The following is a 24,223-nucleotide window of genomic DNA, read 5'->3' as shown; positions in this document are numbered from 1 at the left end:
GAGGAGCGAGTACAAGAGAGATCGAGAGCACGGTGCTGTTAGAGAAAACCGGGGATTCACGTCTTTATACAGACAGACAGACAAACAAACAGACAGACAGACAAACAAACAGACAGACAGACAGACAGACAGACAGACAGACAGACAAACAAACAAATAAACACACACAAAAACAAACAAACAAACAAACAAACAATCACACAACAAGGATAAGACAGACAAGACGAACATTGACATTAAAAAATGCTGACAAAAAAATACAAATAATTAAAGTACAAGGCTATAACTGAAGACGACAAAAATAAATAGATATGTGAATGAGAGAAAGCTGTGCGAAGACAAAAATATATGTAACATCATAAACGAAGAGATTTGTTTTCTCACTCGACACTCATTTCTGATGTTTTTTTTCACCGTTATATGGAACAATGGTAATCACTGTGCTGAAAGTGCGAATTTGTTTCTTGATTCGAACGCAGGGTTAATTTGCATTGAGATTGGTTGTGTATAGTAGAGTCTAAATGAATTAATGTTACAGTGTTCTCTGACTCGAAGCTCGTTACAAGCGTGTGCACTATTGTCAGTTGGCTTGACAATCATATAAATTCAATACAATGATGCTTCGTCAACTCAAAAGTACAAGCCTTGTGCTGGCTATAAGATGTACATGAGGTGACAGTATGTCTGAGTTGAATGAGCAAAGTAGGTACCCGTGACTGTTCATAATGGGCAATTGTTTTATAGTGTACATACTTTAAAGTAAACGCCTTGAGGGGGGAGTCAGAAATGTATTTTGTTCATTTTTTGTTGTAAATTTGTGTTTATATTTATGATGAACTATGTACAATTTGTTTTTTTACTGCACCTAATTTAAACTGACGCTTGGCAGAAATGCATTTTGTTCATTTATTTGTATTTTTGTTTTTCACATTTTTTTTTCTTCTTCTTTCTCGACTGCACTTAATTGAAAGTATAGATGCTTTGCAGAAATGCATTTAGGCCTATGTTTGTATTTGCATTCAATATTTGTTCTTGTTAAAGACAAATGACTGTGTGTCTTTTTGGAAGGGATAGAATAAATTAATGGAAACTTTGAAATATTTAGCCAGTGATGGAAACTGGAACACCAAACGATAAATTAATTTATGTTCGCGTATTTACACAACTTGCTCATAACATAGGCCAATGGCTCTAATTCGAAGGGATCAAATGTGTCCAGTTAAGGCTGGATTATCGGAGACTAAAGTCCTAGATGGAATATAGTGAAATATTAAGCCGGTGATGGAAACTAGAACGCCCGAAGGAGAGTGATGGGGTGGGAGGGACACGACAACATAGCAATCCGGATAAGCCATCCGGGCGACAGAGTGCTCATCAATGTTTAACGCCACGTCTGTTTTCTTAACACGGTTTATTTGGTGTGCATCCATCTCGTAGTCATGGCTGATTAGACGTTTGTGCTTCAACTATTTAGAGAGAAAGCAAACTTTGATTGTTGTTCCATGTATACACCGCTAGTGCACAGTGATGTCGACCATCATGTAGATTACATTAGGGTTCGATAACATTTAAACCCGGGAGGTAGACCTACTTGTTTTAGGGACATGCTGTGAAAAGAGCAAAACCTTAAGAGTTTGAGTTTCCAAAACTAACCTCTCTGTTGATTGCTTCCCCATGTGCTCTATTTCTTATTATAAACTATCAGTTTAAAATCTGAAGGACATCTTTGCGTCGAAAAATCAAACATGTACATGGTGACGTTGCAAACACATTAACACAAGTAGTACAACAAATGCTGTGTCGCAATTTGTGGATGTTATTATATCGTTTTAATGCAATGGTGCAGTCGGTTTTTCTAAAAGTTTTTTTTCTTCTATTTTGGTGTACTTTCAGGTCACGAAGTTTATACATTTTAGTATAATTTCAATTCGATTCAATTTCAGCCTTCCACTATCCGTTTTCGACGAAGGACAACAGGGGAGGAATTAAACCTTGAAAAGTGGTGCAGACTAAAGTCGGTGAGTGCAAAATACCTTTGATTTATGCATGATCGATGTTATTTATGTGCCTGTTTTTACCCCCATCCGATCGTAGGGACCAGTCAAAACAAAGCTTAACAACACAGGTCCGACCGTTACGTGCATAGTGTGTTTGCTTTATCTCCTAACTTTGTCAGGGACGTCATGGTTACGTTCGCCCGGCCGTAAAATTTGCCCCTGACAATGTCATGTGGGGCCCCTCAATGTTTCAGGCTCCGTGGCCCGTATCATGTGGACTGTGGTTTTGTAAATGCCTCGAGAATAACCATAGATGTTACCTGGGGAACCATTCGCCAGTTTTTCCCCACCGCCTCCCAGCTGAGCTTTACACTACAAAAGTCCGACTTTGTTCAGACAAAAATCTTCAATAGCCACTAGTTACGTACATGTACATAATGCCTATACACACGACTGTGGTTGTCAATGACGTTTAAAAACAATCAGTGAAAAAGAAGAAACAAAGACAGTAGAAGATAATCCTCCTGAGGACGATAAGTGCATACTGATCGAAACGTTGGGTCGGTAAAAAAAAGTATTCACATGGTGTTACCGCAAACCTCTCCATCATGCAAAGTTTCAAGTCCATCTTTAATTGAGATGTCAAATGTGTTTGCAAAATAGGAAACTACTCCGGCATTCTTTGCAGACCCAAATTAGTAAACAAGTTTCTGTCTTGATGATGTTGTTTTCCATGATGTTGTTTCCAAGGAAATCAAGACTAACTTTAATCTACGCCTACTTAATTGCCTGTTGATGACACCATCGAGGCTCGACAAACATGTTTTGTTTTTCAAAATATTTTCATAAAACGCCGTTCAGAGAACCATCGCTTCTTTGAAAAAAAAGAGAAGAGAAAAACAAAAACACGTCTAAATTATCTTCGTTAATAAGAGACTATAGCTTTCAAACAAACACTTCTGTGAACGTACACTCACAAAAACAAAAGATCCCACCTTTGGCTTGGACCCAACGGGCAAAGAAGAGCCCACGAGAAACTGTCGAATCATAAGAGTTAAACTGTTTACCTCAATCCACATCACCCTAATATATTTTGTAATTTTCTTTGACATCAAATCGTTACTTTAAAAAAACCAGTATACATTTTGTAGACAATATGAATGATTGCCGATTGCAAGGTGGTTTGCCCATTTCTGAATAAATGCTTTTAACATCTGTCCTCAAAGCGGTTATCAACCATAGTTGAGGTGCACTGCACTATCTGATGCCACTTTGTGATCAACGGATTTAATCTAGCTAGTTATTAGAAAAGCATTGTGTATTTTAAAGAGATAGGCGTTTTTCGTATTGTGAGCTCGTGCTTTCACGCGAATATTTTGTGAATGTGATTATTGTATTTCTTTTAATTATTTGTTTCGCCTCGAGCGACAGGGCGAGTTGAATATTTCACGAGGTGTTTCGATTGTAGGTTAAGTTATGAACAATGCCTGGGGCTTTATATGGCATCAATTTTGACGTGATCACCCATAGACCATTCAAAGCGATGTCCCCAAAGCGAGGTCAGAAGACAGAAACTAGTCTGGCCCCCGTATGTAATGCGAACTTAAAGGCACTGGACACTATTGGTAATTACTCGAAATATTTGTTAGAGTAAACACTGTTGATAACGAGCAATAAGCTGTGTGTTGTTGATAGCATACAAACATTGTTAGAAACAGCTCTCTCTGAGGTTATGTAGTTTTTTACGAGGTATTTTCTCACCCATTTTATTAAAAGACTTCAGGCCTAAAACCTTGTTTATGCATTGGGAGGCACACTAATTCGTGCAGGGAAGTGTTTTTTTCTTTCATTATTCTCTTGCAATTTCAATGAACAATTGAGTCCAAATTGTCACAGACTTTTATATTTGATGCATTTGTTGGTATACACCGAATGAGAATACTGGATGGATTTTTGTAACTGCCAAATATGTCCGGTGCCTTTAACCTTTATTTTTATTTCAATGTCTTCAGGGTACCAGTTGATGACGTATGATGACGCTTTATATAGTTTACAATCTCAAATGATGCAAATCGTTATTAGATCATGACCAAAGGCAGCTTTATGATTGACACATTCGTCATTAAAGATTAAGGTCTCATTTGCTACAATTGTTATGTTAAATCAGCTGAGCAATGAGTTAATCAAAGTTCTACCCCAACAATAACTAATCAATTAAAAAGAAACTCCTGAAAAACAAATTGTTATTTGTTTATTTGTTTAACTATCTATTATAGTTTACATAAAAAACAGAGACAGACGACATGAAGTGTCAATGATAGGATATTATATCAAGATCATGCTATCTTATAGGCATCTTGTTAGATAACATCTTTTGAAAAAATGACGTCACGGTTCTGACGCTGCTTTTATTTATGCAAATGCTACATAACATCCAGACAACGTGGTTACAGAGCATAACTAGTTAGGCCTAGGTCGGTCTGTAATTTTCATTACACAATAAGAAATTATTGCATTCATATTGAATAGTCTTCCATATCGATCTTAATACGTATCCAGGCCAAGGATCATGATTGTATTCATTTCTGTGTGTCTTTTACTTGAGTCTTACTTGATGTACGTGGCAAGGTCCAGAGGAAATAACTTGAATTAAAGGGGCCATCGGCTCCGGGGGCTGGCCGTAATTATCCACATGTTCACAGCGGTACGCATAGAGTGCTCCCCGGGGGAGAAATGCAGCCCGGTAATGGAAGATGTGTTCATAGTCTTCGGAGATGTTGAAGATTGTACATGGATGCATTAACATATATGTAGGGACAAGCCATGCTTTGTATTTTGCAATATAAGTGCTAAATCCAGAGAATGTGTCAGATTGTCCCTTACCACTGTATTTATCTGTAGAAGACATTTACTTTCGGTGATTGTGAGAGTGTACATCTTTAAAACAGTACTTAAAATTAAAATCGTCGGACTTTAGTCTGATGTTTGATTTTGTTTTTGCCCTTGTGAAAAATTAGACAAGTTGTGATTAAATAGCCCAAATAGACCATCGAAAAGGCATAGATCAGCCCCTTTACTCGATAAAATAATCCTACTTTTTCAAATGACCATTTAAATATTATGCATAAACACCAGGGAACTTTGTACTATCACATGACATGACAACTGTGACACTGTGTCCTTGAGCAAGACACTTAACCATTGCTTCGTCCTTCGGAAGGGACGTAAAGCCGTTGGTCCCATGTGTTGTGTAACGCATGTAAAAGAACCCAGTGCACTTATCGAAAAGAGAAGGGGTTCGCCCCGGTGTTCCTGGTTGTGGCTGCTTAATGCGCCGTAGCGCCTTGTAAACCCTTATAAGGTGCTAAATAATTGGGTCTCAGAATTCATCACTGCAATAACCTATCTTTCTGAAAGTTTGTATATATACTCAGCGCCTTGAGCACCTTGTTTGGTGGATACGTGCGCTATATAAGACTTTGATATTATGATATTATATTATTTATATTAACTACAGTTATGATCAATTTATTGTAAGTTGTTACTAGGCCTTCCTCTTTTTATTAGTTTACTTAATTTCAACATCTGCATACAGTTAAGAAAATATTGATAGAAAACTTGCGGGCATATAGACCATGTAGACAACTTTAGAAAGCCGCTTAGATCAGCAGAACCAACACTCCTTACAGGGAAAGATTACACACGTTTGTACCAGCAAGTTAACCAGCTTATTCTCATCATCAAAGCTTTAAGCACCGCCTATACGTGTAAATAACACAGAAACAGCTCAAAGTTTTTTTTTTTTGCAAGGGTCCTGTTTTGGTGCAGCCATGTTTTGTCTTCCATTCAAACAAATGTCACCAAAACGGGGTAGAGGGACACAGTAGTCTGGTCCTTTCATTGTTATGAGGATATATTGCATTTGCGCGCAGGGAACACAACGGTTTTTTTTTTCATGTTTCATCAAAGATTGCGGCCAGTGCACGGGGTCCATAAAACGCCCAATATATCACCCAGAAATCAGCATTACAAAGGCCTGTTTTCGGTAATGCCCCCCCCCCCCTAAAAAAAAACAAAAAAAAAAAAACACGCCCAATAAACACTACTCTTGAATCCAAGACGCATCAATCGGCGTTACACCTTTAAGGTTGATTCGATTTTGTACGAATCGTAATGAAGAGGGAAAGGATAGCTGAGAACCCAGTGATGCACGTTGTTGCAAGCAGGCGTTATGAACTTGATCACCTGTATTTGGTTCAGCAGCTGTACCAATAATTGACAAACGAGGTGAGGCACGATTGTGCTTAACACATTGGAGACTGTGCTGTTTCAATTAAAGGCACTGGACACTATTGGTAATTACTCAAAAATATTGTTAGCATACAAACTTACTTGGTAACGAGCTATGGATAGCTGTTAGTATCAAACATTGTGAGAAACGGTTTTTGAGAAGATGTAATTTCTGACTCGAATATTAAACCACTTAAGGTCCGAAACCCTTTTAGGCATATGAAAGCAGGCACATTATTGTGTGTAACAATTGTGTCTTTCTTTCGTTATTCCCTTCAACTTTGACAAATTGAGTTCAAACGTCCACATACTTGTTGTGTTATGACCAGATACACTAAGCCTTACTCTATGCACTAAGTGATGGTGCTGGTCTTTGGCAATGGTCAAAGGTGTCCACTGCCTTTAAACTTGTTGTATTTTAGTATTGAAATGTAACACCAGAAATAACTGAATAAGTAGGGGAGAAACCAGTCCACTCTCATATTTTACAATAATAATTTGTTATGGTAATTTACTATACATGTTTAAATGCAGCGTAGTTGAGTTCTTTGAGAGCCGATGAGAGCGTAAATTCATTCAAAACGCTACTCAAATAACTGAGGGATTACTTTGTTATGCTTCTTAATGCCAGGCTTTACATTCGAGGTTAACTAAATACCTTTTAATTATATTATATTAATAAAGACCCGTATAAATCCAATTTTTTTAATAACATTATTTTCACACACCTGTTTTTCAGGATGTTTCATTAATCAGAATTGCTTTTTCCGGCGCCAGCGTGACACGTTTTGTTGCCGACCAGAATTCATCCATATAATTATTTTTCTTGCTGATCAACAATACACCAGTACCACAAAATAATTAAAAAATGATAGAATATTCGTACGATGATGGGTTCGTCATAGGCTTATATTAGAACCTGCGTGTTGAATGAGCAAATAACTGCAACTCGTTTTACACACAAGGAAGAACAAGCACATTCCGGTTTATTTCAGTTTCACAGGGGCCCTCGTTAGTTGAAAAAAATACTTCATTAAATTGCAGGACGGTATGCCTACTATGAATAATTAAAAAAATAATTACGGCCAACAAAGCTGCTCATGAATTTACCCCGGCCTTTCATTTTTACTGTGTAATTGGTCTACCTAAAGGGTTTTTAAATCGTTTGCGGATCCAGTTTTTGACCATGAAGATTAATATAATTTACATAATAGAAGTTTCAGCTTCATTACTCGTCAAGTTTTGTTTTGTTTCAATTGTAAAAATCGCAGAGCAAGGTTTTCTGGAGGGTCGCGTAAATCCGTTGTACAAGCTAAAATAATTTTCGTCTCCTTAGACGAAAATTTTGCCGTAAAATAGTTTTACTATTTTTTTTTTCTTCAAAAACTACAGCACCTCAGCAAGTTATATTTAAGGGAGGCTTTCTACTATCAGTACATTTAAACCGTGTAAGTTCAATGTAAATCCGTGGAAGTTTGTGTTTTGTGTGGTACTAAAAGTAGGCTACCCAATCCCTTTAATGCCTGATTATCTCTAAAGGAAATATCACGGTGTCCCATCTCCAATTTACGGAAACGGTAATTTAATTGTCCACATGGTGAGGCACGGAGACCTTGTGTTCGTATCAATATGGGTATTGAGAAGGATTACTACTAAACTTAGGCTGTATACAAAACGTTTTGTCATCTGGTCCTCGGATTAGCTCCTTAATTTGTCGAAGAAGGGAGAAAACTGATCGCACGATGGAAGTATTTATTTCAGACTGATCGCAACGTCTAGTTATGTGATTTGATTTGTAATCGGAAGATCCTTTAATCGTGGCTAGGGCGACTTTAATACTTGAGATTTTACACCTCGTGGTCTAGGTGAAGAAATATAAATAAACAATCAATATAAATTACTTTTTTTTTTTTTTTTTTTTTTTTTTTGCATATTGATTTATTTGTATTATCATATTTTATTGTTATTTGTTTTTATTAGTTTATTTATTTATTGACTTTATGTCATTTTATTTTGTTATTATTAATATTATTGATACAATTTTTTGTGGCTTTTGGTGATACTTTTGGTTTATCTATATTATTTGCTGCGTAGATAATGTTCTTTGGATAACTTTTCTTGCTATGATTTATTTGACTGCCCCCGCGTAGGAGATTTTCGGACGTAATCACGAGCTTTTAAAAGGGAGATTTTCACACTTGTAACAAAGCAACAACAAATGGACAAACACATTCATAGAGTTTGTCAGTGTCAAAAGCAATGGCCGAACATTGGCTTCTGAAAAAGTCCAGAGATTATTTCGACTTCAGCTCGGATTTCATGATAAAGAGCTCCCAGAGTTTCGGAACGGGTCTGAAAATGACACTGATGTCTGTCATCAAAAATTGATATAAAAGTACAGAGCAAACAAAGGTTTAGGCCTGTATCATTTACAGCAAAAAAAACCCACAAAAGTACATAAATAAACTGCGTATTCCGTCCACTGGGTGCAAATTTCCGCAGCAATATCACCATGTCGTGGATAAACGATGTTTGTTTTTACGCCAGGAGCAATCATATCCGCTTACAAAACATGGCGGATGGAATTGCACTAAGGTAAGACTGGCCACTCTGACAGTGTTTTGTTACTTTATACATGTACCACGTGTAGTACTAGAAAGACCTTGCAGACATGTCCTGCCGTCAAACACTTTGCGAACTTCCAGTATCAACAACGAGAGCAGAAGGACACACAAATTGTTTAGAAAAAAAGTTCAACAGTGGCTGACATGTTTGCACTATGAGAGGTTTTCAAGCGGGTCGGGGTTAACCTCTTCTCTTGGGGTTTTCTCTTGTGTTCTGAAAGTTGCAGGGTGTCCCGACCGTGAGCTAACAACTTTGACTTGTCTGGCGGGGTTGTCGGTCCCCGGGTGGAGGTCCCGGGTCCCGGGTTGGAGCAAGTATTTTTTGTTTGAGTTTTCCAACGTGGGTGTTTCTTTCAAGGGCATTGACGTTGAGAGCAGACTTTGTGGTACTTATAGAGCTCATGTATTGTAAACACTAGACTTGTGTACAAGTACGCCTAAAGATACAACTGGGTAAATCCTGGACTCGACATCCAGTATACAGGAAGTCCAGACGTATCCTCGGGATCATTGTGTGGTGTTCTATCATTACTGAGGGAAGTGTACAGCACTGGCGTTATGCCATGTAGACCTTGATCACGGCTGGTTTTAAAGACACTGTAGGCCTACCCTGTTGGTAATTACTCAAAATAAATGTCGGCATATTACTTTGACATCAAGCAAATGAGAGATGTTGATAGTATTGTAGTATAAAACACTGTGAGAAACTATTTCCTGTGAACATGGAAGTAGAATAAAAATATAACGTAGCTTGTTAATTTTAAAAGCCTTCGGGCCTGCATGAAGCCTTTTTAGTCACCTGTAATAAGCACACACACTTTGTGCCAGCAGGGTGTTTTTCTTGTTCTATTCTCTTGCAACTTCAATGACCAGTTTAGTCAAATTATTCACAGGTTTGTTATTTTAGGCATATGCTGGGATATACTAAGTTAGAATTTGCCAGATACCAAAGGTGTCTAGTGCCTTTAAAAAGCATCGAAAGTTAGTTTGAAGTAGTTCAAGTTTGACTTTATTGAGAGCAAGTACATGACCTAACAGCTACTGCGTATTATGGCTATCCTTGTCATGACTGCATGGTGTCTAGGGTATGCGTGTTTCACAATTCTCATATCGATACGAAGCAAATTAAAGCCGTCGAGTTTAACATCTGCCATATTTTTGAAGGGTGAAAAACAAGCTTGGTGGTGAAGGCTACGTTCTAAGTCGGGGGGGGGGGGGGGTTAGGGGGTGGGGGTAGAAGGAAAAGAATAAGGAGAGATTATAAAATAAGGTTTGGGTTATTTGAAACACCATCTTGGTAACCAGAACATTAGGCCGTGTTTTCTTGTATTGGAATATTTGGCTATGTAGGCTGAGCAAGCCATTGTTTCAGCCGAACTAGTAAGAAAAAGAGGTAAGAGAAGCATACAATTAAACAGTACTTCAAACAATGAAAACGGAAATTAGCAAAATTATGAGATAAAACAAATGGGTACTGTTATTGTTGTAAAATGTTTATCAATACGTCTGTATATCCAAGTTTACTAACTTAAATTTACAAATGTTTAACAACATAGCCCCCCCCCCAAAAAAAAAAAAAAAAAAAAAAAAATGTAGCCAAGCAACCGCACTATTACTCTGGATAAAGGCTCGCTAATTACTTACACTAAGTAATTTTAAGTGCAGTAACATGAGTAACGTGAAAACATGCACCCCTCAATAGTTCTTCAACGTTGTCGAAGCCACATTACGAAAAAAGATACCTTTTCTGAAAAAGGGCTATAAATAAACTATTCTTACAATTTTGTTTATGGTGTACAAACACGGAACCTCCATCCCCAGACACATCCAAGCGTGTATTCTACAAAGCATTGGATAACAACCAAATGTGTACATGCCAACAAAGCACCGAAAATACAGGCGAAAAACATGTGAAGCCAGTTTCCCTACAACACAGCGTGAAAAATAGCTTTACCCTGGAACATTGGCCTTGGCGACCTCCACAAGCGTTCACAGGCAATCACATGTTCACACCTGTGAACTTACCTGGCTTGGGGTCGATGTAAATTAAGCAGGTGTTCCAGTAAGGCCGATCGGTACCAATCACAGTAAAACCTCGTGTTCCTTCGCTCGGAAATTGAAACTGAGTTAGGCTTCGGGAACCCCCTTTTCTATAGTTTTGGTCCAAGACGTCATTATCTCAAGCGGGCGATACTTAAGGCGCGCTGCCCATGGCTGTGAATTAGTCCGGCCATGGTCATACGAAGGTCTTGGAACCAAGACTATACCTTTGCCCCTTTAGCAATACGTATAGAAACAATGCTTGTTGAATCCCGTTCTTCATCCAAAATACAGTGTCCCCCCCCCCCAACAAAAAAGAAAAAGAAAGGTAATTTAAAGATGCCACGGTCAGATTTTCGGCCCCAAACATAAAAAAATATACAAAAATTGAGTGAATGGTGTTTCAAAAAGTATCACCCGCTCTAACGAAAAAAAAAAAAATTTTTACTTTTAATGGCCAGGAACCATGACAAAAATTTAAAACGTTTCTTATAAAACATATAAGAATTGGTCACGTAATATATTGTCGGGATCCCGACAAAAACTAATTTTGAGCACTTTATTTCACTGCGACTAATAATTGGCGGACCTTCTCGAGCAATGGCTCAAATGAAAGCTTGTTACTTTCTCGACCCCCATCAAAATACCTATTGAATTTTAAATCAAAATTTTGGGGTCAAATCGGTAAAAAATCTGACATAGCATCTTTAATGACATGAACAGTCTATTGAAGTTGTCATGTACATTGTAGGCCACACTAAATACAAATTTCCTACCATTTCCCAATGACAAAATAGCATGCCCTAACATACAAATATCAACAGCAAAAAAAGAACATTTTGAAAAATAATCACTTTAAATGTTGTTTAGGGGTAAAATTCTATGGGAACACTAAAGTAAGAGGAAAAAAAGCAAGAAAGTAGTACATTACAACACTGATCAAATTAACGATTGCAATTTCCAGATGCATACATTTAATATACCGTCTCGTGGGCTAATTATTGGTTCACTGTCTGGATTAAGAAATGAGAAAAGATCGGAGCCCACACTCATGGTCTTGCACATCATTATCCTTCAAGCATCACTGGTTTGATTTGACATACATTTAATTTGTCAGTTAACTGGTGGGCGACGCACGGGAGCGTAGCATCTCAATCCGTGAGTCACCGCCTCGTCCGGGCCACGGTACCGCCTATAATCACGACGGACACCCCTGGAAAATCCAGGCAGGCCAATTCTGAGCACGTGCGGTAGGATTGAAATCAAATCTCGTCAAAGGTTTGTAAATCCTTAGCTAGTGACCCGCGGGCACTGGTCACTATACGGTGTGACTTCAGAATGATGCACCGCTTAATAAACCATGATTTATCTTCGAAATTGTTTTCAATTAACTTGAAGCACTTTAGAGGCAAGGGGATGACACCTCTGAAGAGCGAGTGGAGTCATTCGTTTAAACAATGGTTGAACTTCTCGATGAAATAATGTTAATTGCTACCCGTATATTCGTTAATCAAGTGCGCTGACGCTTGATGTCTGAAAGCTTCAAAAGGTGAAATTGGTTTCCCTCATTATCACGCTGTCGGTGTAAATCATGTTAATTGCATACTGGACATTTGTTCGTATACGTAGTGTATCAAAACCCATTTTTCTTGATCAAAATGACAATGAAATGTGGCAACATGCAAAGCGAGGGAGACCGCACGAAAACCTGAACATGTGTATTCCCTTTTGACACCCACCTTAATAAGAAATCAATCATAGTCATAAGTAGCAACCGAGGTTGTTCATAGAACATGATTATTACATTTCGGATACAGATACATGCTTTATTTAGCGATTGCGGTTTTCATTTTTTATAGCCAGTTGCTTGCCCCAAATTTGTATCTGAGAAGTGGTACTGTCGGTAACATTTCTCAGATTGTTTTTTGCTTTTCTTCTGCGTGGCGTATATTCGCTCTGGATTTTCGGCGATATCTCAGTAAAGCCACAACATTTTGAAAAGAAATGTTAATGGTTCAGTTTTGATGATATATTTATCTAGGATTAAAACAATCGAACGATTAAAAAACCAAAGGTATACATTGCCTTTAAAGGGATACCACTGTAATAGGGAAGATATGTTTACGTGTTAGTTTGTTGCATACAATCAACATTTATTTAGGATTAAAACAATCAAACGGTTCAAAGACTTTGACTTTAAAGACACTGGAAACTGTTGGTAACATTGTCACAGACTAGTCTTCTCACTAGGTGTATCTCAACATAGGCCTATGCATAAAATAACAAACCTGTGAAATTGTGAGCTCATTTGGTCGTCAAAGTTGCGAGATAATAATGGAAAAGAACCACCCTTGTCACGCAAAGTTTTGTGCTTTCAGGCAGATGCTTGATTTCGAGACCTCAAAATCTAATTCGGAGGTCTCGAAGTCGAATTCATGGAAATTTACCTTTTCTTAAAAACTACAATACTTCAGATGCAGCCGTTTGTTCACAATGTTTATGTACTATCAACAGCTCTCCCCGACTCGTTACCAAGTAAGGTTTTGTGCTAATATTTATTTTGAGTAATTACAAAATGCAAACGGAGATAATATTTCACGATAAACGTTCATTGTACGGTCATTTCGTTTATTACCCCATTCGAAATCAACTCTACGCAACCGAGACTAAGCAGTTACCAACTATCAGTTCCTGTTTTGAAAAACTCAAGTTATTAAATATTTGAATGTCCCTAGCGAAACTGAAACAAAATGGCGGGGGCGTAGGACGTCAGAACATATATACCTATCCAACTCTTCTGTAGCCTATAGGCCAGTTTACGGACACATAATAATAAGTTTATCAGAAAAAAAAACCTGAATTAAAACATAATACTACAGCCTACTGCACACCAGGAAATAACCTTCAAAGGTTACTCACTGGCCCTTTCTAAATTTATATATTTGTGTATTCCCTACTGCGACAAAAGACTTGGTAACAATTTGAATCGGATGACCTTGGTGTCATTGTTGGTAACTTGGCTGCATAGCTCCATGGTGTAACTGATCAAATCGGTGAACTATATTGACACAACATGTAATAAGCTCACAGAAGAGTATAGTTAAGTTGTTTCTTCTACTTTGGAGTTATGAGGAGACATGTTTATTGCATTCATTATGACATGATAAGAGATGATGTGTGATTTCGGGAAGCCATACAATGGTATATTGCGTTATTATGGGGGTTTTTCACAGATCTGTAAACTGTACCGTCGATGCCATACATCTTTATATTTAACCAATGGTTCAAGTGTCTGCTTGAGAGTCGTGATAATCACACTGCGAAGGAAACTTCAATCATTAACCTAAATACCGTTAGTAACTCTATGGTCTGCTCCACGCTTTAACTTAGTGTATGGCCCAGCATTGTTTTAGCCATACGGTTAACCGTATTCTGGTTAAGCCATGATTGTAGGATGGTTAAGCCATAGTGGATGGTTTATGGTTTAACCTTAGTAGATGGTTAATGGATTAACCATATAGTTGATGGTTTATGGTAACTATAGTGGCTGGTTTAAGCATAGTGGATCGTTTAACCAGATGGTTTTGACATAGTGGCTGGTTTATGATTTAACCATAGTGGCTGGTTTAACCATAGTGGATCGTTTCATCAGATGGTTTAACCATAGTGGATGGTTTAACCAGAGTGGATGGTTTAACTATATTATGAATGTACCATATTGGATGGTTTATGATTTAACCATAATGGATGGTTTAACCCGATGGTTCTACCGTGTTGGATGGTTTAACCATAGCGGATGGTTTAACCACATGGTTAAACCGTAGTTGATGGTTATGGTTAAACCGTAGTTGATGGTTCATGGTTTTACCTTAGTGGATATTTGATGGTTTAACCATAATACTGGATGGCTTGACAATAGTGCATGGTTAAATCAACTAGCGAACAGTAGCCAGCAGAATGCTTTGACACAAAACAAAATATATAGACATAGGGGAAGTGAAACCAAGATTAAACCTCAACCTTGAGTTTATAGCTCTTGAGTGTATAGCTACTTGTCCATACACTCAAGCGGTTGATACGATTCGGTAATACCCTCTCTTTGCAGCTTCAATGCTATAAGTCGTGTCTGATCATTTTATTCAGTCGTTAGTTTCAAGAGGGAGAGAAAAAGTAGGAACAAAAACACGAGAATCAGCAGGAGTCTGTGGTCACAGATTCACACGTCAGTCAACTTGTCTGCCTCCCCGATTTAATTATGCGAGCAAATTGTTAATGAGATAAATGTGCGGCATCGCCATGGTCCTATTTTATAGGTCTGTGTCACGGTAAGCGAATTTTCTTGATTACTGTAGCAGCAAAGTTTGCTATTAAGGTGTGAGCGTATTTCACAGGTTATCAAGAAAATTAGGCGGCCATATTTCACGTTCACCGTCCATGGAGTTGCATTGTGACGTCATTCATGTTTGTGCAGCAAGCACCGGAATGTTACAATTCCTTTCCGCGTGCTTACGGTTAGCAGTGCTTTGAAATTGAAATCGCACAGATAAGCACAAATCCGACCGTAATGAAGCTATATAAAACTGGGCCCAAATGCGGGTTTCCGTTTGTGGTCGACAATGGCCATGTTGATGTCCCAGAAGCATTTTGTATGTGGGCAACTATACGGACAGTTTTGTATTCACTTTTAAAACCAATTGACCTAATTCTGTGATTTCATTAATACTTATCACCGAGCTCGGACGAATGTAATAAAGATAAACCCAGGATAGTCCGTGAAGGCTTGTGGATGACACCTTTAATCCCATTAATTTGTAAATAACTCGTATTATGACAATTAAATTCGCAGATTATTTCCATATGCACATTTCTTGTATGGGTCTATCCTGACTTTTCTTTGGCCTTAAGTGGTGCGTTTTGAACGCTGCGAGAAGTGTGTATTTGTTGCCCTTCTTAGGATGGCAGTTTGTATATTGAAAGCCCATGTTCAACGTGAAATCGTTGTTATATTTTTCTTCGCCTATTGTTTCCTATTTCAATTTAGTAACGGCATTGTTCCCTTTGTGTATACTAGCAGCTACATGAGCTGCCTGTCAAAAAAAAACCTGCATTTTAAATAGCTGTTTAGTCAATGTGATTGGTAAGGGTTGCATTATAACTCGTTATTTATTAACATATTTATTGTTTTCATTTGTTTCATCTCCAAAGATGAGAGCAATTGCTCTTGTTACGCATGAGCGAAGTAATGTGTGGGAAGATAACTGTTTCGTGAAACGTGCGGACGTGACAAAGTGCCAAAAGGACGACCACAACTGATGAATGTTCTAAAATTAACTAACTCACGTAGAGGCAGTATCGATGGAACGTACCAAAAGGCTGGAAAATTAATGATCATGCTTGATTTTCATAAACATCTATAAAATGGACAGTGAGAGAGGAAGTACTAACTACTGTATGTTAAAGGCACTGGACAATTGGCAATTACTTAAAACATTGTTAAAACAAAAACTTGCTTGGTAACGAGAAATGGGGAGCTGTTGAAACGACACCCTTTGAAGTAAAATAGTTTGTTTTTAAAAGAGGTAGTTTCTCACTCAAACAATTTGTTAAATACCTCAGCTGAAGCATTGTATTGTGCATCTGAAAGCACACACACAAATGCACAAGTTTTTTTGTCTTTCATTGTTCTCTTGCATATGTTGGGATACACCAAGTGAGAATACTTGGGCCGATTATTAAACATGGAGCTTCTTAAGCAGAATAAATAATTGCTTAACAAATTGCTCAAATTGTTTAACAAATTCAAGTCACAATGCTATGTATTTTAGCTGGTAACCATTTGTTTGTATACTTTTGCTTAGCTACAGTTTTAAATTATCAAAAACGTGTCCAGTGCCTTTAATGAGTAGCAGGCACTTCCAGACAAATTAACAGATTGAATGGGTTGGAGGCTGGAGGGGGGAAGGTGTGACTCGGGGTCTGAGATGGTGTCTTCGCCTTACGCGTGGATGGCGACTTGTGCCACAACGACACCATTAATAGAACGCTATGAAACGTTTGATCGATCAAGTCGTCATGGGCACTGGATGCATTATTTTAAAGGGGAGAAAATGGAATCGGAAGAATTTCCCCATTGCTGGTGATTAATCACACTTCTCCCTTGGTTTGGATATGTGCCCACCTCCCTCCCTCGACAGGATGGCTAAGGCATTTTCTGACATTAAAGTGCCCCCTATATAGACTTTGCAAGTGTTTCGCGATCACTGACTTTTAAAGGCACCTATATTTTTTACCAGGACATAATTCTAATACCCTCGCTCACTGTGCGTTCTGTTGTAGCATGTGCAGAAGATGTTTCGGTTATCTGACAAAAGTATGGTACATGTAAATGAGAGAATATTAAACAATAGGCCCTATTGTAAATGAGAGAATATTAAACAATAGGCCCTATTGTAAATGAGAGAATATTAAACAATAGGCCCTATTGTAAATGAGAGAATATTAAACAATAGGCCCTATTGTAAATGAGAGAATATTAAACAATAGGCCCTATTCGGCATTCATATGCTCGTTTGTTTTAATTGTCCACAGACAAACCATCATGCATTTGTTAAGTATGAAGAACATTATACCATAAATAGGCCTATCCGTTAGACCAAATACATATAAAATCAGCCACCTACACTTACAACCGTTTTGAGGCGATCCAATTTATAAAGGTTAGTTTTGAACATGGTGGCTGAATACCTGCAACCTATGGGTATTGTTCGATCACAAACCTTGTATTTCAGTTGGCCTGTCCGTGGTTTGTTGATCCTCATATACATACATTATACATGTATATATAGGACCAAGGCCATGATGTAATTGATTGTGCTAATGGTATCGTCCACTTGTGTTGTTTCCCTTTTGGAATTGGATAGACTTGTGGACAAGTTGTTAAATATATGGTAATATGAAACGGCTTTCTCGGAACTATTATCGCGAGACTTAATTTGTCTCTCGCGAGACCTCCTCGCGACTTGTCTACAAGTCTACACGTCTATATATAAAAACAATGTGACATTTTAATTTCCTGAACACTATCCTCTCACCACATTGTCGCTGAACATGAACAGGCATGATCTACTTTGGCAGCATGAAAATTATCGTTTCCTGTTTCGAATGTTGACTTTTAATGAATTCCAAAGTTAGAATACATACAAGACTCGCCCTGCCAACGTCACGTGCCTTTTCAAAACAGGCATGACATGAGTTTCCTTGTACGTGCTTTGTCAGGATATGCCAAGAAGAAACAACAACTGAGGAAAGCTGGTTCTGCGTGAAAACAACAGACTGTTTATATGATGCACACCCTTTTATGCCAAGTTCCATTTACCTTAATTTGCAATGATGAGTATTGCTACAGGTTCTCATTAGAGCAAAATGGGGTCAAATAATTTCTGCCTGCATCGTAAGTGATCGACTAGAGTGGAGTAAATTATGATATACAATGATGACGGTCAAAAATGTAGTAGACATATGGAATGTAGTGGAATTATAAGGGCCATAGTGAAACCATGGTTGGTGGCAGCGGTGCCATCGCAGGCACCTTCTGCCGTCATGTAGAAAGTCTCATATCAAAAGTAAACAGGTTTCAAAACTGACTAGAGTACAACCGACGACTTAGCCAGCTTAAAGGCACTGATAATTACTCAAGTTAATTGTTTTACATAAAAACCTCACTTCGTAACGAGCAGTGGAGAGCTGTTCGTAGTAGTAAAGATTGTGAGCAACGGCTCCTTTTTCACCTATAAACTTCTCGACAAATATGCGACAAGGGTGTTCTCTTTCAATATACTGTCTCGCAACTTCGACGACCAACTGAGCCCACATTTTCACAGGTTTGTTGTTTTATGCATTTGTTGAGATACACCAAATGAAAATACTGATGTTTAACGATTATCAAATGTCTACAGTGCCTTTAAGCAGTGGTATAGAAATCACGAGTAAAAATCCCCGACCATGGCTATCGGAGAAAAATGCTGGAAAGTTGCCCCAGTCAACAAGTCTTCGATTCCTGATTGTCACAGCTAGATTATGTGTTAAGCTTTCAGAACATCCTTATGTTCAATGCCAAGTCCCATGTTAACGACTATACCAGATTGTTGACGTCTGTTAAAATGATCAGTCAGTTGGTGGTATTAAAGTTTGTTCAGTTGTCTGATACGATTTAAACTTAAACAACAGTCAGGGTATAGACTTTTTATTAACTTATTATTTACCCTGGGGAAACCTCTCATTGAAACACTGTTTTTCAGAGGTACTCAGCAACTGCATACACATTATAATTTTAAAATTGTATTAATATAAAAATATATTTATTAAGACATTAATTAATATTAATTAATTGAGCTACCCTAACAACAACTTCAGTAATAAATTTCCTCGGTTTTTCATATACGAAGGGGAGATACAATTGGCGATACTAAAACTATATTTTACGTAATATTTGCAGTTGTACTATTTTGCAATATTCGATGATGAGTCATTTTATACCAAACAATTCCGTAATATTTTCAATATTGGATATTTGTTATATTGTATATTTGCAATATTGGATATTTTAATGTTGGTTGTTTGCAATGTTGGATAATTGCAATATTGGATGATAATGTAGATAGTGGATCTTCAAGTAAATCAAACCTTAAGTTAGAGTTATACTTGATGTCAAAACAATGATTAATAGCCTGAGTCGTCTCGGGTTATTTTTCGTATGACTGTGCAGAGTATATAAAGGTCAAGATCAAGAAACATTTGTGGTCGATGCTAACCCGTGACATTACAAAACTCCCAATAGTCTAAGCTAGTCAAAGCAAACACAACTCGCCAAGCGAGTCCATTTTTGGCAGCTATGTTTACAGCTCCGAATGTGTGCCCACTCGCACACTTTCTTGTATAAATACACACTCACATTCACACGCAGTAAATTTGTCTAAACAGAAAATGCATTTTTAGACAGTGACCAAAATATATAAAGTATCTTTGCCTTTAAGATAATGGATGGATTTTCATAGCGAATGCAAAATGTATCTGGATTACACTTTATTGTACATGGCCCTTTGGGTATAAAACGGACTCACAGTGAGATGTAAAAAAGCTTCCTGTTACGTCCAAAAATGGCTTCTCATCATCACTTGGTGTGTCTCAACAAAATGCATAAATAACAAACATATGAAAAATGTAACCCAATTGATCGTCGAAGTTGCGAGAGAATACACCCTTGTTAAAAAGCACCCATGTTGCACAAGTTGTGTGCTTTCAGATGCCTTGTACTCGAGACCTCAGCTGAGGTTTCGAATACAAGGCTTCTTTTAGTTAGAAAGTACTTTCCATTGGTCCATCAAAACCTCTCCATTTCTCGTTACCAAGTAAGTTTTTATGCTAACAATTATTTTGATTAATTACCAATAGTGTACATTGCCTTTAATGTGAGACGATATAGAATCTATAATGAAAGTATTACACATTGCTTTGCCCCAGTCGGCTCGATATTCTATCTTATATTAATTGCGTAAAAGCAATGAGTACATTTCATTTATATGTAATTTATGAAATTAATAATGAAGTGTAATTCAGATTACGCCCGAACACCTAAATTATACACTTCAGAGCACTCTGCATGGTAGAAAGTTTAAAGCGTCAGTGGTAAACAATATATATAATGCCATAGAACATGTTGCTTTGCATGGAACCTGAGCGATATGTTGTTTACGGAAGCTCTTGTTTGGGTGAGACACGAACCCATTGTTATGGAAAATTCAGGTTACAAAAAAGGTATTATTAATTTTAGCCGTCATTGTTGAAAATCAAGGATGCGAACAATGATGGTTAGAAAATAAAAGAAAAAATGTCCTTTAGGTTTATTGTGTAAAACAACATACTGTTATTCGTTGTGCTACCTCATTTTCACCATGTGAAAGTCAACCATATCATGCCATGCCCCAGACATTTTTTTTGCATGGAAGTAACCTTTATGAATTTGTAATTTATTTTTTTCGCAACTGAAAGCAGAGATGAAACATCAGTTTTGGGGCGACGGCTAACCTATCTGTAATATTTATATTCGATGCCATTATGTTTTGCCAAGTGGTGTATTTTCCAATGTCTTTATTTTATGGGTGAATTCCAGTATTAGTGGATTGCCACCTCGGGCCAGAGTGTTGCATATAGATTGCGTTTTTACTGCTTTACATGCTTATCCCTTTTCGTTGATTTCCTCTCAAATCTAACAATTTTGTAATGCCGCTTTTTTTTCGGGATCGTAAGCTCGAAGGGCTGGAATGGTCACAGTAACCTTCTCTTGGTGACTTATCTTTAGAATTATAACATGTTTTAGTGGCTTGAAACTGTAGGCCTATCGGCCTACTTACTCATTGATGGCAGGCACTGATGTATTTTTCTAACAGTAACACATCGACTAAGCTCGGTTCTCGCGATAGTTTAACTTCACTGAAACACCTATTCGTACAACCTGTTCTGAAACCCTTTTAAATATCCTTACTCAATTTCACACAGGCTTAAGAAATTAAGTGAATGACAAATGCTAGGACTGCACGTAAAGTCCCTACAAACTCGACACTGTCAGAGAGCTTGCCTCCGCGCACACACACACACTTTGACCACCTTTTTATAATTTCATGAAAATGCCATAAAGATATTGAGTTACCAGCAGCTCGGTATCATACACGGCCGTCTGGGTTACAAATTTGCCGTTATGCAATATACACCCAATCGAACTTTTCCCTTTAGGGGGTAGCAACAGTAGACTGGATAGAACTACAGTATCAACGATAGTGTTGACTCCTTCATTTTCCTCAGGCCCATATAATTTCTGCGTTATATTTCTCGTTCGACAACGCGCGGGTCGTGAACTACTGTAGTCGGAGTTTCAAAAATTGTGTGGAAGAAAAAATCTGGACAATTTAATAATACCCTTTCCATCGCCGACGACTATTTGTCTATTTCTGCGGGCAAGAAGACTCATTTAATGGTTACATGTGAGCTATAAATCAATCAATCAATATGTGGTTTTGAAGTTTCAGTTCTTGGTACATCATTGCTTATAAATAGTATGAATTTAACGAGAAAGAAAAAAGGACATATAAAAAGAAAAAATTATGATCTGAAATTTAATGAATACTTGCAAGGTATAACTATAAATGAATCTCTGATTACAAATTTACAGTTCTTGGTTTACAATATTACTTTATACTGGATAGTGTGAATTTAACACGACAAGAAACACATGCGAAGTCACATTACATAGTGATCTGAAATGCACTTCCTTGTTGTGTGCTGATTTCTTCAAAACCATTGGCATCAGATATATGATCCAGCTGCAATGTTTCCATTTGGGTTGATAAAAACAGGAAATCGTTTGGCGAGTGTCATTCAACATAATGACACCTCGGGTTAGCTCCTGTGCTTGATAAGTTAGTATAATCTAGTTAGTGCGTTTACCTCCATAGTGATATGTGTTTATAGAGGAATCGCTCAGAATGATCCCAACGGTGCTTTTAACACACTCCCTTCCAGGGCCAAAATTTATATTAGATTAAAAAACATTAAAATGTGTCACTGGTAAGAAATATAGTCACACAAAGGTACCGCTTGAGTCTCTCTGTTACATTTTTGTCTACGAAGGGAATAAGAAATACTGTCTGGAAAAGAGAAAAAGATGGGGCGTCCTCTGCATGCATTTAAGTGCGCCAGCCAACTGGGGTCATTTTGTGTATTTGACCTCGTTGTAGCCTTTCTCTCAAGTCATTAACAAACTAGCCGATTGATTTCCATGAAAGCAGTTCTTTCAATCATGGACCGCAGCCTGTCAGAGAGCACTTATCGTTATCACGGACGTCTCGTCGCGATGCCGTTTGTGCTTCTCGATAAAAGGTCATGATTGATGTTCATATTTCCTGATAGGTGAGGAGATACATACATATTTTTTGTTTCAGCTTTAAACCTTTATCACTATCGTATGATAATGCTACGGTATCTCTGTTTTTTTCCACAGTATTTTTTATTGTTGCAAATTGATCATCGACTATGATGTAATGGCAGTGGCTGTTTGGTAGTCACCGACTCTGCCTGACTATTCGTATATATAGAAAATTAGGCTGACCTAGGCTTCATCAAAGTCTCATAATGGTTACTCGTATATGTCTCAAGGTTTTTATATAGCTATATATTTCCTTATGTGACCGTGCAGTCAACCCGTCCGCTCGATTGCCGGAGCAGAACGTATCGACTCGGCGACCAATTCCCGCCTAAATCGATAATCAAAGGGGGAAAGTATACTGTTAATTCAACCGAAGTACACATCAAAGAAGAAGAAACAAGTGTTAAAAGCACCATGAGGTTATCCAAACATGCATTATGCAAAGTGATCATAACTGGCTATAGCTTCGGAGTGGGGGGCCTTTCAGAGCGTCAATAAAATTTGTTTGACAATAAAGTAGCTTTGAATACCTTGCAGGAAAAATGTCGCAGTTGGAATATTTGGCTGAGTTTGGTTTAAGGCAAAACAATTTCTTTGTTTTGGGGAACCGTTTGATTGTCTTAATCATTTAAAAGCATAAATAAATGCTGTGTTACACTATTAAAATACAAAATTTAAAAACTTGCGACAAAAATATGTCAAAATATCGCCGAAAATCTGGAGCAAGTCCACGTAGGAAAAAATAGTCCTCACACGAATACACATTATGAGAAGCATTACTGCAGAAACGCTTCTCAGATTCTTTGGGGCATGAAAACTAAAAATCTGTTTACATAACCATATTACTAACGAAGTATTTGTTTCTCAAAATTCTTCGTAAAAAGCTGCTGTTTATGCTATTAACCAAAGTTATTGTTGCCATTAAGTTTAAGAGTGATTACCACACGTATACTTTTCTTTACCACAAACATATTTCTTAAATAAAGTCGAGAAGATAACAATTGAAGACCCTCTCCATAATGTTGCTGCTATTTCGATTGCCATACTCGAAATAAACTTGATACGAACGTGTACAAATTCAAAAGACAAGATTTTCAACCGTCTTTCTCCGATTTCAATCGAACATGATTGCCGAATTGATACCATATTATTTTGGTTTGTATAATGGTGTGTTTTATTACCACGAGTGGCAATGAATTTGATGCAACACATTATTTGAATATGATTACTATAAAATGACACTCGATGCCTGTATACTTCGGTTTTTTTTAAAGGGCAAGGGCACCAATGCATTT

General features: G+C 37.6%; 1 protein-coding gene and 1 long non-coding RNA gene across 2 annotated transcripts in view; one reads left to right on the top strand and one right to left on the bottom strand.

The window, feature by feature from the left end:
* Window positions 1-24,223, top strand: part of LOC139943843 (uncharacterized) — a 140,873-nt gene that overhangs the window by 81,076 nt on the left and 35,574 nt on the right. The window contains exon 6 of the long non-coding RNA XR_011786896.1: window positions 1,944-2,018. This is a non-coding gene — a long non-coding RNA (uncharacterized lncRNA). The remainder of the gene's footprint in view (window positions 1-1,943; window positions 2,019-24,223) is intronic.
* LOC139943842 (speract receptor-like) overlaps window positions 1-24,223 on the bottom strand; it is a 118,182-nt gene that overhangs the window by 81,872 nt on the left and 12,087 nt on the right. The gene's annotated exons all lie outside the window — the stretch shown is intronic.

The sequence above is a fragment of the Asterias amurensis genome, chromosome 11, assembly GCF_032118995.1.
Source record: "Asterias amurensis chromosome 11, ASM3211899v1".
In the NCBI taxonomy this organism is placed as follows: Eukaryota; Metazoa; Echinodermata; class Asteroidea; order Forcipulatida; family Asteriidae; genus Asterias; species Asterias amurensis.
This window is presented reverse-complemented; position numbering and strand designations above follow the sequence as displayed.